The following is a 13,669-nucleotide window of genomic DNA, read 5'->3' on the forward strand; positions in this document are numbered from 1 at the left end:
ATGGTTCAACCGATTCAAAGATGGCCGCACATCAGTCGAGAGTGAGCAGCGTAGCGGCAGGCCCCAAACTACTCGGAATGCAGCTGTTGTTGAGCGGGTGCGAAATCTGGTGATGGTAGAACGGCGTTTGACAGTGCGGGAGATTGCAGAAGATGTTGGAGTGAGTAAAGATTCTGCACATGCAATTTTGCGTGACGATTTGAACATGAAACGAATGGCTACTAAATTTGTACCCAAGTTGTTGTCTCAGGAACAAAAAGACACCCGTTTTGACGTTGCACAGGACCTTCTGGACACCACCAACACTGATCCTGGGTATCTGAATTCCGTGATAACTGGAGATGAGTCATGAGTGTACGGGTACGGCCCAGAAACAAAACAACAATCGTCTCAATGGAAGCATCCCAATTCTCCAAGGCCGAAGAAAGCGCGGCAGGTGCGAAGCAAAATCAAGGTGTTGCTGACTGTTTTCTTCGATGCCCGTGGAATTGTGCATCACGAGTACGCACCGGAAGGACAAACAGTGACAAAGGAGTACTATCAAGATGTTCTCAGGCGACTCCGTGACGCAGTCCGGCGCAAAAGGCCAGACATGTGGACAGCGAAGAACTGGCACGTCCATCATGACAACGCCCCAGCACATTCATCCCAATTGATCCACACGTTCTTAGCCAAACATGGAATTACAACCGTTCGCCAACCTCCCTACTCTCCAGACCTGGCTTCTTGTGACTTCTGCTTGTTTCCAAAATTGAAGACGCCTCTGAAGGGATCCCGTTTTGAGAGTAGAGAAGACATAATGCGGAACACGACGACGGAGCTGAACAACATTCCAAAAGAAGACTTCCAGCGGTGTTTCCAGCAGTGGAAGGATCGGTGGGCTAAGTGTGTGGAAGCACAAGGGGCCTACTTTGAAGGGGATAAGGGTCCCAAATCTGTCAGGTATTCGCAACTATTTTTCTGGCCAAAGGTCGGATACTTTTTAGACAGCCCTCGTAAATGGAATTTATTCGTCACAAAAACTTAGAATAATACAGTTTAACTTGCTTTAATATACAGCATATAAACTAAATAATGCATGTTAAAATCATTTAAAAATTTAAAACCTGTGAAAAGATATTTCTTCAATTGAAAACGAAGAAAAAAATTAGTTTTACGCGGCACGATTATGCCCTGTGGATTAAAGGAATCTGATAAGTAATGAAAGTAAACGATTATGAATGAAATTAATAAAACGGAATGTGGGAGGAAACAGGAGAACTCCGAGAAAACATGAGAATATGACATCTATCAAACTCACGTGGCCTGGGATCGAAGAGGGAACCCTTTGCACTAGAAGTGAGGGCCCAATACAATTTTTCTTTTTAAAAAATAAAAGTTATCTAATTAATCGAATATTTATCACTAACTTCATTTTGTCTAATTTTCCTAATTTCATCCTTTTCCAATTTTGAGAGCCTTCTACTGAGAGATTCGGTGTTTACAACAACTCCTAGCCTATAGTAAAAATTCGACTTGTTAATTTCAACTTACGCAGATCACTGGATTGATCTGTTTATAAGTCGAGGGACTATGTGTACTAAGGAAATTGCTGGAACTTAATAACTTATGGTGATATGGAAGCTTCTCAGTTGCGGTATGACCTGTGAATGACAGAATATCCACGATGATGATGATAATAATAATAATTTATTACCAACTTTAAAACGTTACTTTTCTGCCTTGTAATCAAAGAAGTTTTTTAATTTATTTCTTTACTTATTGTAAATTAGGCTTGGATGGACTCACGCCGAAACGAACCGTAAGGTTATTCAGATGCAACAAACTCAAGACAATAACTATTAGAATATTAGGAAAATCGTTAAATTTCGAATCGCAAAGCTTCCTGCAACAAAAAAGGACAATTTTATAATAAGTGTTCCTTTAGCGGTAGGATTTGATAGAATAATATTCCAATTTTCAATTTTGTAAGGTATTTTCAGTAAGTGCTTTCCTTCAGCTTTTGGTATTATACGCAGCTATGATTTCTAAGTATTGATAGATATATATTTCTCTTCGTTTTCTGGTGTCCTAAAATTATTTATAAAGAAAACTCTGATTCCTTTCTAACGTCTTAAATGCTTACAATAAATTTCCCATAGGAACTAAAGAAACAAAAAAATACCATTACCTCGGTGTTGCACATTCTCCCTCAATACTTTTGGCAAATACAGAAAAAAAGAAAGAAAGAAAACGTTAATTTGTGAGAAAGAAAGTGAATGTAGATGGAAAAGGATAGCACGTGTGTGGGTCATGGTCATGAACCTTTATTTCCGGAACAATTTACGATTTAATAGGTCATTGGCCAGTTGAGAGTTTCTTTGTTGTATATACATTCACACTTTCGTTTACGAACACACAAGTATATTAGGTAGATATACATTGTACTGAAGGTATCGATATTTTATTTACTGATACTGTTTGTTTGAAATTTTGCGACCCCTTTCAGCACCGGAGCTATTTAAGACCGTAGATAGATATACTGAAACCGACTTCACTCATTATTTCAGTTGCAAATTCTAGGCTTAAAACATGTAGGTATTATGATTTCAAAATAAAGCTACTTGAATTAAGAGATTGCGAACTCCAGTCTAGAAAGCCAGAAATGTACATTGCACTGGAAAGTGATGTGTTGACAACGCATTACCCAGTTGAGCATATACCATACCATACCATAACATTTTGTCAGTTGTGATCTAGGTAGTTATAATGATTATTATTATTAAAGGAGATCAGGAATCTTCTTTTGTCTTTATCCACATAAAATATTATTCAGATTTCTCAAAAAGTAGCTATATCGAAAAAAGTATCATAACTATATTGACCACCATTTCCCACACTTTGGGGTAATTGGGACTGTGAACAATCCCATAATAATAACATAATGAATAAAGGTAGAACAAATAATCATTTTGCTTTTAACTATGGGAATCATCATTCATCGTAATGTACATATAAGATAAAGTTAAGTTTATTGAAACAGATAAAGCCGTTTGTGTAATTGTAATTCTTAAAAAACGTATTTATTTGAAAATGTACAGTATAGTGTCATTTTATCAGTTTTATTATCGTGATTCCTATTACCCCCAGAGACCTTCAGAAAAAAATGCGTATTTTGTGCGTAAATTTAAAAAAAGAGAATAATTTCGTAACACTTAATAGAATAGAAAGTAAATGAAATACAGGGTCAAATGTTGCAAACAGATTTGTTATCATTTTCAATTTATTGTTTTTTTCTATGGAAAACTACTACTGAAACAACCAAATAATAAAGAAGAATGGTAGACGCAATTTAAGAAGAAACCGTAAATATGTAGTACACTGCTACTATTTCCCATAACTTCTCTAAACTCCATTGACTGACAAAATAGCGTTGTTAGCCACAGAGCTTAATGTTATTATGACCAGACAATAGTACGTGTCATAAACAAGTCTGTGCATGTATTTCTTAAAAACAGAAATAGATGATCCTTATTAGCCACTGGTCTTCATCAACCGATTTTTCCCTATTATTATTATTATAAATGTTTGCAATTTTGTTAGACTGAAATAAAATAGGATTTCCGTATTTTTGCAAGAACGAAAATAGTAAAAATGAAATGAAATATTTCGGTTTAACGTCCCACGGTTATGCTCTTTCGGTTAAGGGAGATTATCATCAAAGTAAGTGAATGATAATGAAAGAATTGGTGGAATGAAAGTGGGAGGAAACGGGAATAGCCTGAGAAAATCCACAGACACGGTGTTGTCCACCACTAACTTATTTGGCGCAAGATCGAACCAGCGACCTTACGCACCAGAGGTAACTTTTCTACCACTGAACCACCGTGCCCCCATTTAGTAAAAAGTAACAACTTCTTTTATACTTAGTTTTCAGAAAAAACATATTAAAGTGAGGAAATATTGCTAACGAACCACCCTGTTTATCTTTCTTTTGCACAATAAATACCATAGTCATGATTAGATATTTAGCATTAAAATTCCCTTTTTCTTCCGTCATCCAGGCCGAGGATTTTACTAGCTTTTTTTCATAATTTGATATTTCATAGTCATCCTCTTTTATTGTGTGCCTTTTTAAATTAACTACCACCTACTGGACATGACTTCTCCTCTTCTTAATATGACTTTGTCAACAAAGACTCTTCCTTCCCTTTCACGTTCCTTTAACAATCTCAGTCTTGAGACGTTTACGGCCACAATGACTACATGTTTTGTTGTCTGTCTTTCACTATTGTATAATAAAACATTAGCTTTCCACATCCGCTATCAAAAGAATAAATTACTCCGTAAATAATGCGTACGTATCTTTTCTATATGTCAACCTGGTTTCCTTTGCTGTTCGAATTGTCCAAAATAAAATGTTGACGAAACATCATTAATAATCATAAACTCATAAGATATACACACACACTTACTACGTCCATACGTAAAACTTAATAGTATTTATCGGTATATGGATTTTTCCTTTTTAAAAAAAAGAAAAAAGGAAGAAATATATTTCTGGATCTTTTATTACGTACTTAACACAATAAATTTTACATTAAGAGGCCTAATCTCCGCAAAATTAAAATACCGCTAATTTTACAGTAATTATGTGATATCTTCAAATAGATAAAAAGATAATCGACATGTGGAACAAGAGCACCCTAGAAAATATTATTTTACACGAGGTACCGTTATCATAAGTCTCCTAGTAGCTTTCCATTTGCAGCCATTTAGAAACGCGAAAATAAATTCCGATTTTCTAAATGGCCGGGAATCGAAAGCATATAAATGAGTCGTGATAATGGTATCTCATGTAAAAATAATACTGTCTAGGGTGCTCTTGTTCCACATTTCGATTATCTTTTATCTATTTGAAGATATCACACAATTACTGTAAAATTAGCGGTATTTTAATTTCTCCGTGATGGGGCCTCTTAAATACTTAATCCAGCACTCTTGGAGAAGAAATAAAGTGAAAGGAAACGAACTATACTGTGAGATTGTTATTGTATTGTAGTATGTGTACTCGGGTTCCGAATGCAGTGCCCTTCATAACCTTGGTTTTGACAAGGAAGCAAAACTCTAAAACAATAACTCAAAATTCTTATTTCAATAAATTTTACATTATGTACTGAATTTACTTTACATTACGCATATAACTGAAGAAATCTCATGTACTTAACTCAATAAATATTACATTATATGCTTAACTTAATAAGTCTTACATCATGTACTTAACTCAATAAATCTTACATTATGTACTTAACTCAATCTTACATTATGTACTTAACTCAATAAATCTTATGTATTTAACTCAATAAATCTTATGTACTTGACACAATAAATCTTACATTATGTGCTTAACTCAATAAACCACATATTATGTACTTAACTCAATAAATTTTATATTATGTATTTAACTCAATAAATCTTATATTATGTACTTAATTGAACAAATCTTACATTATATACTTAAGACAATAATAAGTCTTACGTTGTGTACTTATTCTACGCACTTAATAAATCTTACATTAGGCACTTATATAAACTTATATCTGAAAATAAGTGATAAACTAAACCCAGGGATTTATTTGTTGGAAGCTGATTAATTGTATTATATAAAAATAGAGAAAACTTTGTAAAACCTATAGTCATTCCTTGACCACATTCAAGAAATGTTTTATGATTTTTTTTAAATGAAATCATTGATTAATTTCTTTTGTTTGCAAGAAAACTATTGTAGAGTCCATATTTTTGGAATCATTGCGATGGAGCTCTTTCGTTTCATACCCTACCACAAATATTAAACTGACATTTGAGTTTCGTTTTAACAATATAACGTCTAGCGTCCTTTATATTTCATTTTACGTGTCACTTCTCAGATCACTTTCAGCATCACTTTCTATACATCATTGATCATACTTTTACCAAGCCACTTGGGTTCTACGTGCGGATAAAGAGAGGTACAAACCAACACGTAAAAAGCATTACCCTCCTTTTATACTTAACCACAACTGAAGGAAAACTATGGAACAATCTTCTTTCTTCTTCCATAACTCTTGAACTAATTTTCAGATGTTTTTGAAACCTGAAAAGGAAAGGAACATTATCCTTAATATAGTGCATATAATATAGGTTATGTATATAGTGCAAGTTGGAACTATAATGAATAGTAGGCAATATGGAAGTTAGAACAGGGGATAGGCCAATGACAGAGGATTTGCTGGCGAGACAGTGTATTACAACAATTGAATAACCATATTCAATGGAGAAATTCGTTTATCGTATACAAATATTGCAGGAATACGAGCACTATTCTAAGGGTAACCAAAATAATTACTTCAGCACAAAAAATCTAATTTAATTATCATTTTAGTGGGAAACTTAACCCTTCACGTTGTGGACTGGTATCTCAATGTTCAGTGATACTCTTGATGTTCCAGCTTTTAGAATGTTTTCAAACTGGACATCAGTTACCGATACAAAAAAAATCGATTAATTTTACGAGTTTACATAAGAAATGCATTTTCAGTAACGGATCAACCTTCTAAAATTAGAACAATGTTGCCACTACTTTCTATCCAACCTGGGTATATGTATAAATACAAATGAATGTAATGATGTTCGGTGGACAACTTCCATTCTGATTTTGATGATTTTTTGATACATGAATGGATCTTGACATAGCTTAGGCTCTTATCATATATTAGTTATTCCGAGAGGGTTCCCTAGAGAAAGAAAACGTCTCCAGCAAAAACATTTGAATTCTGACATATGGGGGTAAAATTAAACGACAATGGATTAATTTTCCTTTTCTTTTATTTCAATTGCATAACAACCTGTTTCCATCCTTTTTTAGACACATTTAAACTTTATTTTCAGCGATTTTAATGTCATGCAATTATGACTGACTGTAATTGCGATTCTTCTTTAAATACGCAACTACAAGATTATTAATAAAGAAAGTAATAATGTTAATGGTTGGGAGTTTGTGAATAAGAATTCAAGCGGAAGGTGTTGTAAAAAAAATGGCAATAATTGAGTAAAGAATTAGAATAATTGTGTAAGGATTTATCGAGTTATTAAATAATAATAAGTTTATGTGTCTCGAACTGACACTGGGAAAGAGGAGAGAAGGATCACTATCACTGCAATTTCAGTGAAAGGCATATCCTTTTTGAGGGTTTAAATACTTTTCACAAAATTATTGTGAGAGGAACGGGTGTTTCAGCTAACTCTGAAACATTGCAAGTTGAAAGAATTATACATTTTCTTTTGCATTTTTCTCGAAGTTGTTACAAGGACCTTTGGCCCGAAGAACGCCTATTTGGTGTTTAAGATATATGACAAGTGAACAAATGTGAATCGTGAAAAATCTACAAAATTACTCAACTCTTATACTTTTCAATCAAAGGAAAGTGTAACTTTCGGAAAATGAGGCGGAGCTCGAACAGTGGTGAATCTAGACCGAGGCCGGAGGGTTTAGTCCCCCAGTTTTTGAGTGACAAAAATAATTTAAGCTGCTATTTACAAATATTTTTTGAAGTTTACAGTAAGCTCATGACATACCTATCATAGTCTGGGTTCTGGCTGTCTCCCCCCTTCAATTCTTACCTTCTAGATCCAGCTCTGAACTTGAATGTGTTGTACACTAAAATCCCGGATATAATGCTCTATAATTTCCGGAAATTGAAATGTTACATTGCGGAGGGGTAGGGAGTATATGATAACTTTGTTTTGACTTAATGATCAGATCATAAAAAGAATTTACAAAGAGTAATGTACTTTGTTTCATATGTCCAAACTTGCGAGCCCAGCTCATGAGCTCAATTGATCTCGAGCTCAATAATTGATCGCGTGAACATATGTAAACATGAGTGCTATAGCCTATAAGTAGATGGCGAACCAGAGTCCGAGTGAACGCAACTTCCAATTATTAGATAGCGTGAGTACAAGTGAATGCGATCGTCAATGATAACGAGCCCAAGCTCCAACCCTTGGGGAACGGGAACGGTGAGCGTAGTGAAGTCAATGGGTGTGATATCCGGCTATAGTGTTTACCGACGATAGCGAGCCCAAGCTCTACGAGCATGAACCTCATTGAGACTAGTGAACACGAGTTCGTTTAAGAATGAGAAAGTCTGTCAGTGATGCCAACCTGAAAGTTTATAAAAATTCCATCCTGAGGGGCAAAAGTGTCCAATTTCTCATGCTAAACTAATTACAACACTTTAAAAATATGTTTCTAATAATCTTTTTTAACTTGCAAACTGTTTTCCGTAAATATTGATCCACCTTGTTTATCAGACAACGAAGTAAGTGCATACTTATTCTTACCTTTATTGATTTTTTTTTTTTTTTTGTTACGGGAATAGGGTAATATTGAAATCTTTATTTATCTAATTGTTTTATCCTTATAAAATAAGTTCCTACTCCCAGCCATTAGAGGGTTACGCCCTCTCTTTGGCATAGGTTACAATACGTATTGGTGTTGCTAATACAAGTACAATAGATGGTCTAAGTGCAATTTGGTTACACGGGGAGTTAATCATCATTTTATTCAGGTTCTATTTTATTTGATCATGGTAAAAAAGAAAAGTAGAAGAAGTAAATGAAAAGAGGAACATGAAGTGCACTGTCTCAACACAACACAGACGTGATAGTGTACCAGATGAATGTTATGTTCTGTCCAACTTTGGACGTGATGAAGACCAACGGTGCCCTGGTAAGACATGAGGTTGTTATTGTGCAGAGGATGAAGGGGCTATGTAATGAGGAACGACGGATGATGAAAAAGCTGCAACTGCGTCTAAATCCGGATGATCAGGAGATAGGGTATAGCGGTAAAGTGCAAAAAGTAGCGACAAAGGTGTATCCTGTAATTGGCGAGGTGGATTGAACGGGATGTCTGCTTGCATTGTGGTGAGGAGTAACGGATGCCGGGACTCGAATCGGTTAGTAATATACTTCGTCCGTAAAGCTTCAAGATGGAACAGAAGATGTGGAAAAGGCATAATGTCGTAAAGATCTTGAGTAGGACTTGGAAGTTTTATTCTGTAGGCTATTCGTATGGCATGTCGTTCTAGTATTTTCAGTTTTTCATAATGACGTTGGAGTGCGGCTATCCATGCAGTGAATCCGTAGGTCAGGACTGGTCGTAAGAATACTTTGTAGGTATTAAGAATGGTATTTGCTCGTGGTCCCCAAGTATTACCCGTGAGGCGTTTTAAAGGGTTAATCCTGTTATATGCTTTCTGTATTACATTCTGAAGGTGAGGGCGCCAAGTGAGATGGTGGTCAAAAATAATTCCCAGATACGTTACATGTTTAGCTGGATGAACCCGCATGTTATCTACTTGGATATTCAGAAGTGAAGGATTTCGATGTACCCGTGATCTGCGTTTTGGCGGGAGAAAGACTATTGCTTGTGTTTTATCTGGGTTGAGTTTCAGACGTCACTTCGTACACCAGGTGAGAAAAGTTTGAATTGCTGCATTAATTTCAGTACTTATACGGTGAATAGCCCGGCCTAATGTAAGAAATGCAGTGTCGTCTGCATACTGAAAGATATGTGTGTTTGGCGGCAATGGTGGCATATCTGCTACATATAGAAGATACAGCAAAGGTGATAAGGCAGACCCTTGTGGTACTCCAGAGAGAATAAATATCGGGTGCGAGAGAGTGTCATTAAGAGCAACATAAGCAATACGGTTGTGAAGAAAATTATAGATAAACCTGATATATGATATGGGAAGTGTCAGACGGATAAGTTTATATATGAGAGCTTCATGCCATACCTTATCGAATGCCTTTTCCAGGTCGAAGAGCACTAGACAAGATGGAAATTGTGTATTAAACTGATTGGTAATAATATTAGACAGACGAAGCAACTGATCATTTTATTGAAAAACTCAATAGAAAATGTTAAAAGATATAAGTACATATTTTGTTGTGAGATTACGTCTTCATCACGCCTTTCCGCTATCACTTTCTACTGGACACATCTATATATTTAAATACTAAACTGGATATTTTCATTGCTATTTACATTAACAATAAAATGCTGTAATGAATGAATTATCTTTTAACCTGTGATCTTATCCCTTCTCAAGAGGGATACTCTAGGAGAGGCACTCAGTGATTTAACCCAGGATGAGAGGCTTTGTAATTTCTTAAATGAAATGAAATGAAATCTTTCAGTTTAACGTCCCATGATTGTGTCCAGGGCCGGATTAAAGGAGGGGCTTAGGGGGGCTATAGCTCAGGTGGATAGGGGCCTCAACTCTGATCAAAATATCAACTGGCTATCTAAAAAGAATCATGAAGATACAATCATCATCATAAAATAAAATATGATCAAAATATTAAACATATGCCCTTAACTTTCCTTCTGTACTTTCATAGAAATGTATTAGGTGAAGTCAGCAGGGGCCACATATTTTTTTTCTAGCCCTGGGCCTCCAGATGAGTTAATCCAGTCCTGATTGTGTCCTATGATTTTTAAGCCTGAACAAGAGGAATATTAGCAGATCCTCATTATTTATTATGTGTGTTGTTACTTTCAAACTTCAACTTTTTTTCTTTTCAACAACTTCACACGAAACAGTGTTCTGAGATTACGAACTCACTTATAATTTTTCTCTCGTCAGCTCTAAGTGTGAGTAATGTTTGGTGTATGGTAGTATGCTTAGAAAAGTTAGATTGTGAAAGTATTTCGTTTTGTATCTTTTCTGAGGTCTACAAGGAAAAAAGTCAGAAAAGCAAATGCTTGAAGAGTTTAACCATTTCTTTAAGTTTCGATTGTGTAGATTGGTTTCCCTTTGTTAGTGTAGATTGATTTTTTTCACTCACTGGAACCAAATATTATTTATATTACTCGTCATTATATATCACAAACTCACGTACTTATTCAGTAATCAGGCCACACGGCGGATCAGTGGCGGAGCGTTCACTTCTAGTGCCAGGGGTCACTGGTTCTACCGCAGGACAGGTGAGTTTATGATGGAGAACTTCATGCTCGTGGGTCTTCTGGTGGTTCTGGCATGTGCTCCAACATGATCATTCCACCAATTATTTTATAATCATTCATTTTCGTTAATCATTCGTTTCTCTTACTCTACAGTGTATTAACGTGGGACTTGAAACTAGAAATTTTATTTCATTTCATTTAATAATAATCAGCCAATTGGAACTTGTTTGATATTTTACTGTGCTATATCTCTTAATTTATTGATTTAAATGTTAACTTATGTATTCAAAACACTTCAGTCGATTTCTAAATTTTTACATGGACCAGTACTTACCAAATTCTATCAAATATATACAATTCATGGAGTAATATAAATGATTTGCAAATATTCCAGTGACTAAAGAAACCGGAGGTGAAAATATTGTTAATGTGTAAAGTAGTTCGATTATTATACTGGAGAATTTCCAGAAAGCTTATGAACATGGTTATCATCTTAAGTTTGTGCGTTCTAGCATTGAATTCAGTTGAGAACTTAAGATTGTTTTTACTTGGGGAAAGGTCTTGTCCTAGATAAAAGTTCCTCGAGCTCTCCTCTAAAGGCATTCCTTATCGAATCAAAACAACACACTTTTCTATCGTTGATTTTTTTTTCTTAAGTATGAATAAGATTTCGCTTTGTAAGGTCGGTTGGTGACCCAAGTATGAAGACATTAATTAGTGTATTAACTCAGGCTTCAAACAATGTCCATTTACTTAAAGGTGCTAAATATAATTATTATCAAACGCTTACACGTGTCGCTTACAATACAGCTTTTAAAGGAGCTGCAAAACTTGAATGGGTATGTGTGTTCATAAGCACTGATTATGTTGTGCTGTTATGGAAAATAACACTAATTACATATTTAAATGGGTTAGTTAATTCAATACATTGACTGTATTATTGAGTAATACTTCAGTATATATACAGATGGTGATCAGAAAAATGGAAACACCTGAACGAAATTGCAACTTACCAGATTAATATGGTGTCGGGCCACCTTTCGCCTTCAGAACAGCCTTGATGCGACGTGGGATGGAGGCATAGAGGTCGTGAATGGTAGCAAGTGGAATTTTATACCATTCTTCGTGCAGGGCATCGGCCAGTTCTGTGAGAGAGGATGGAGGTGGAAATCGTCACCGGAGTCGTGTTTCCAAGACGGACCACAGATGTTCAATTATGTTTAGATCTGGGGATTGGGCGGGCCAGGAGAGGTGTTGAACTTCATCCCGATGTTCCTCAAACCACGCTGCAACAACGCCAGCTGTGTGGATGGGTGCATTATCATCCTGGAAGATGGCGTCATTGTCCGGGAACAACATCCGGACCATAGGATGCAAGTGGTCTCCTAAAATTGCGACATAATCGTTGGCAGTGATACGTCCCCTAAGTGTGACCACAGGACCCAATGAAAACCATGATATGGCGGCCCACAGCATCACAGAGCCGTCGCCATGTTACACAGTTGGGCAGAGACACTGCAGATCATAAGCTTCTTTGGGCGTTCTCCACACATAAACACCGCCCGTGGTTGGGAATAGGGTGAAGGATGACTCATCCGACCATATCACACGTTTCCAGTCCTCAACGGTCCAAGTTGCATGGTTGCGGCACCATTTGCAGCGTGCGAAAGCGTTATGGTCACTGATGAGCGGTTTGGCCCGTACAACACGACCCCGTAAGTTCATGCTATGTAATTCGCGGCGGACTGTGATTGTCGAAACAGGGTGGGGGAGGTGCTGATTGAGTTCCTCCGTCACTTGCTCCGCAGTGGCACGACGGTTCTGCGTGACAATGCGCTTTAATACCCGGCGTGACCTGTCACTCATGATTTTCTTCCGCCCACTGTTCCGCTTCCCCGATGTGGTTTTCCCGTGTGTTGTGTAGGCCGTCATCACCTTCGACACTGTCCCACGCGACACACCTAACACAGTAGCCACTGCCGTCACACTCACTCCACATAACCACGCACAAACAACTTTACCTCTTTGAAAATCTGAGAGGTCTCCCATTTTACACTACCTCCGTCTGCTGCAGCCACTGGACACTGCTGTCCCACTGCGCCTGACGTAATATGGAGACCGACCTAACACACCACAACCAGTGGTCCGGCGCTGCGGGCGCCACGACACCACTGCCAACCCATACATCTGACATGTTGCCAACTACAGGTGTTTCCATTTTTCTGATCACCATCTGTATATGGTGGATACTGTATTGTATAAACCTGCAAATTAGTACACTATAACTTTGCCCTTAGATATATGAGTATATTTAAATAATTGATTATAAACGAATAGATAAGCAATTTACTTTTCAAATAAACCTCAAGTTCTGTTACTTTTTTTATTTTTCGTTTCACTAGCAAGGTGTTAACACTTACAAAATATGGATCATATCTTTTTGTAAGTGGTTTCCTTACTGAGTGGCGCAGACAGTTTTCCCAGCACCCACAAATGACGTACAACCATGGCAGTCATGTTTTAAACATACGAGTAGCACAGACTCAATCGCATGTTTCGACTAGTTATAGACCCTAAACATGGGCGCCCGAAGGGGAGGGCAGGGTGGAGCCCGAGCCCCCCTCTAGCTCTCGAAAATGTATTAAATTTCTTAAGATTTTCTTAATACAAATAGTG

The 13,669-nt window shown here is 36.8% G+C and overlaps 1 protein-coding gene across 1 annotated transcript in view; it reads left to right on the forward strand.

Moving 5' to 3' along the window:
- LOC145694665 (uncharacterized) overlaps nucleotides 1-13,669 on the forward strand; it is a 92,246-nt gene that overhangs the window by 9,499 nt on the left and 69,078 nt on the right. The gene's annotated exons all lie outside the window — the stretch shown is intronic.

Source organism: Thermobia domestica, chromosome 1 (genome assembly GCF_964235325.1).
Source record: "Thermobia domestica chromosome 1, izTheDome1.hap1.1, whole genome shotgun sequence".
NCBI classification, from domain to species: Eukaryota; Metazoa; Arthropoda; class Insecta; order Zygentoma; family Lepismatidae; genus Thermobia; species Thermobia domestica.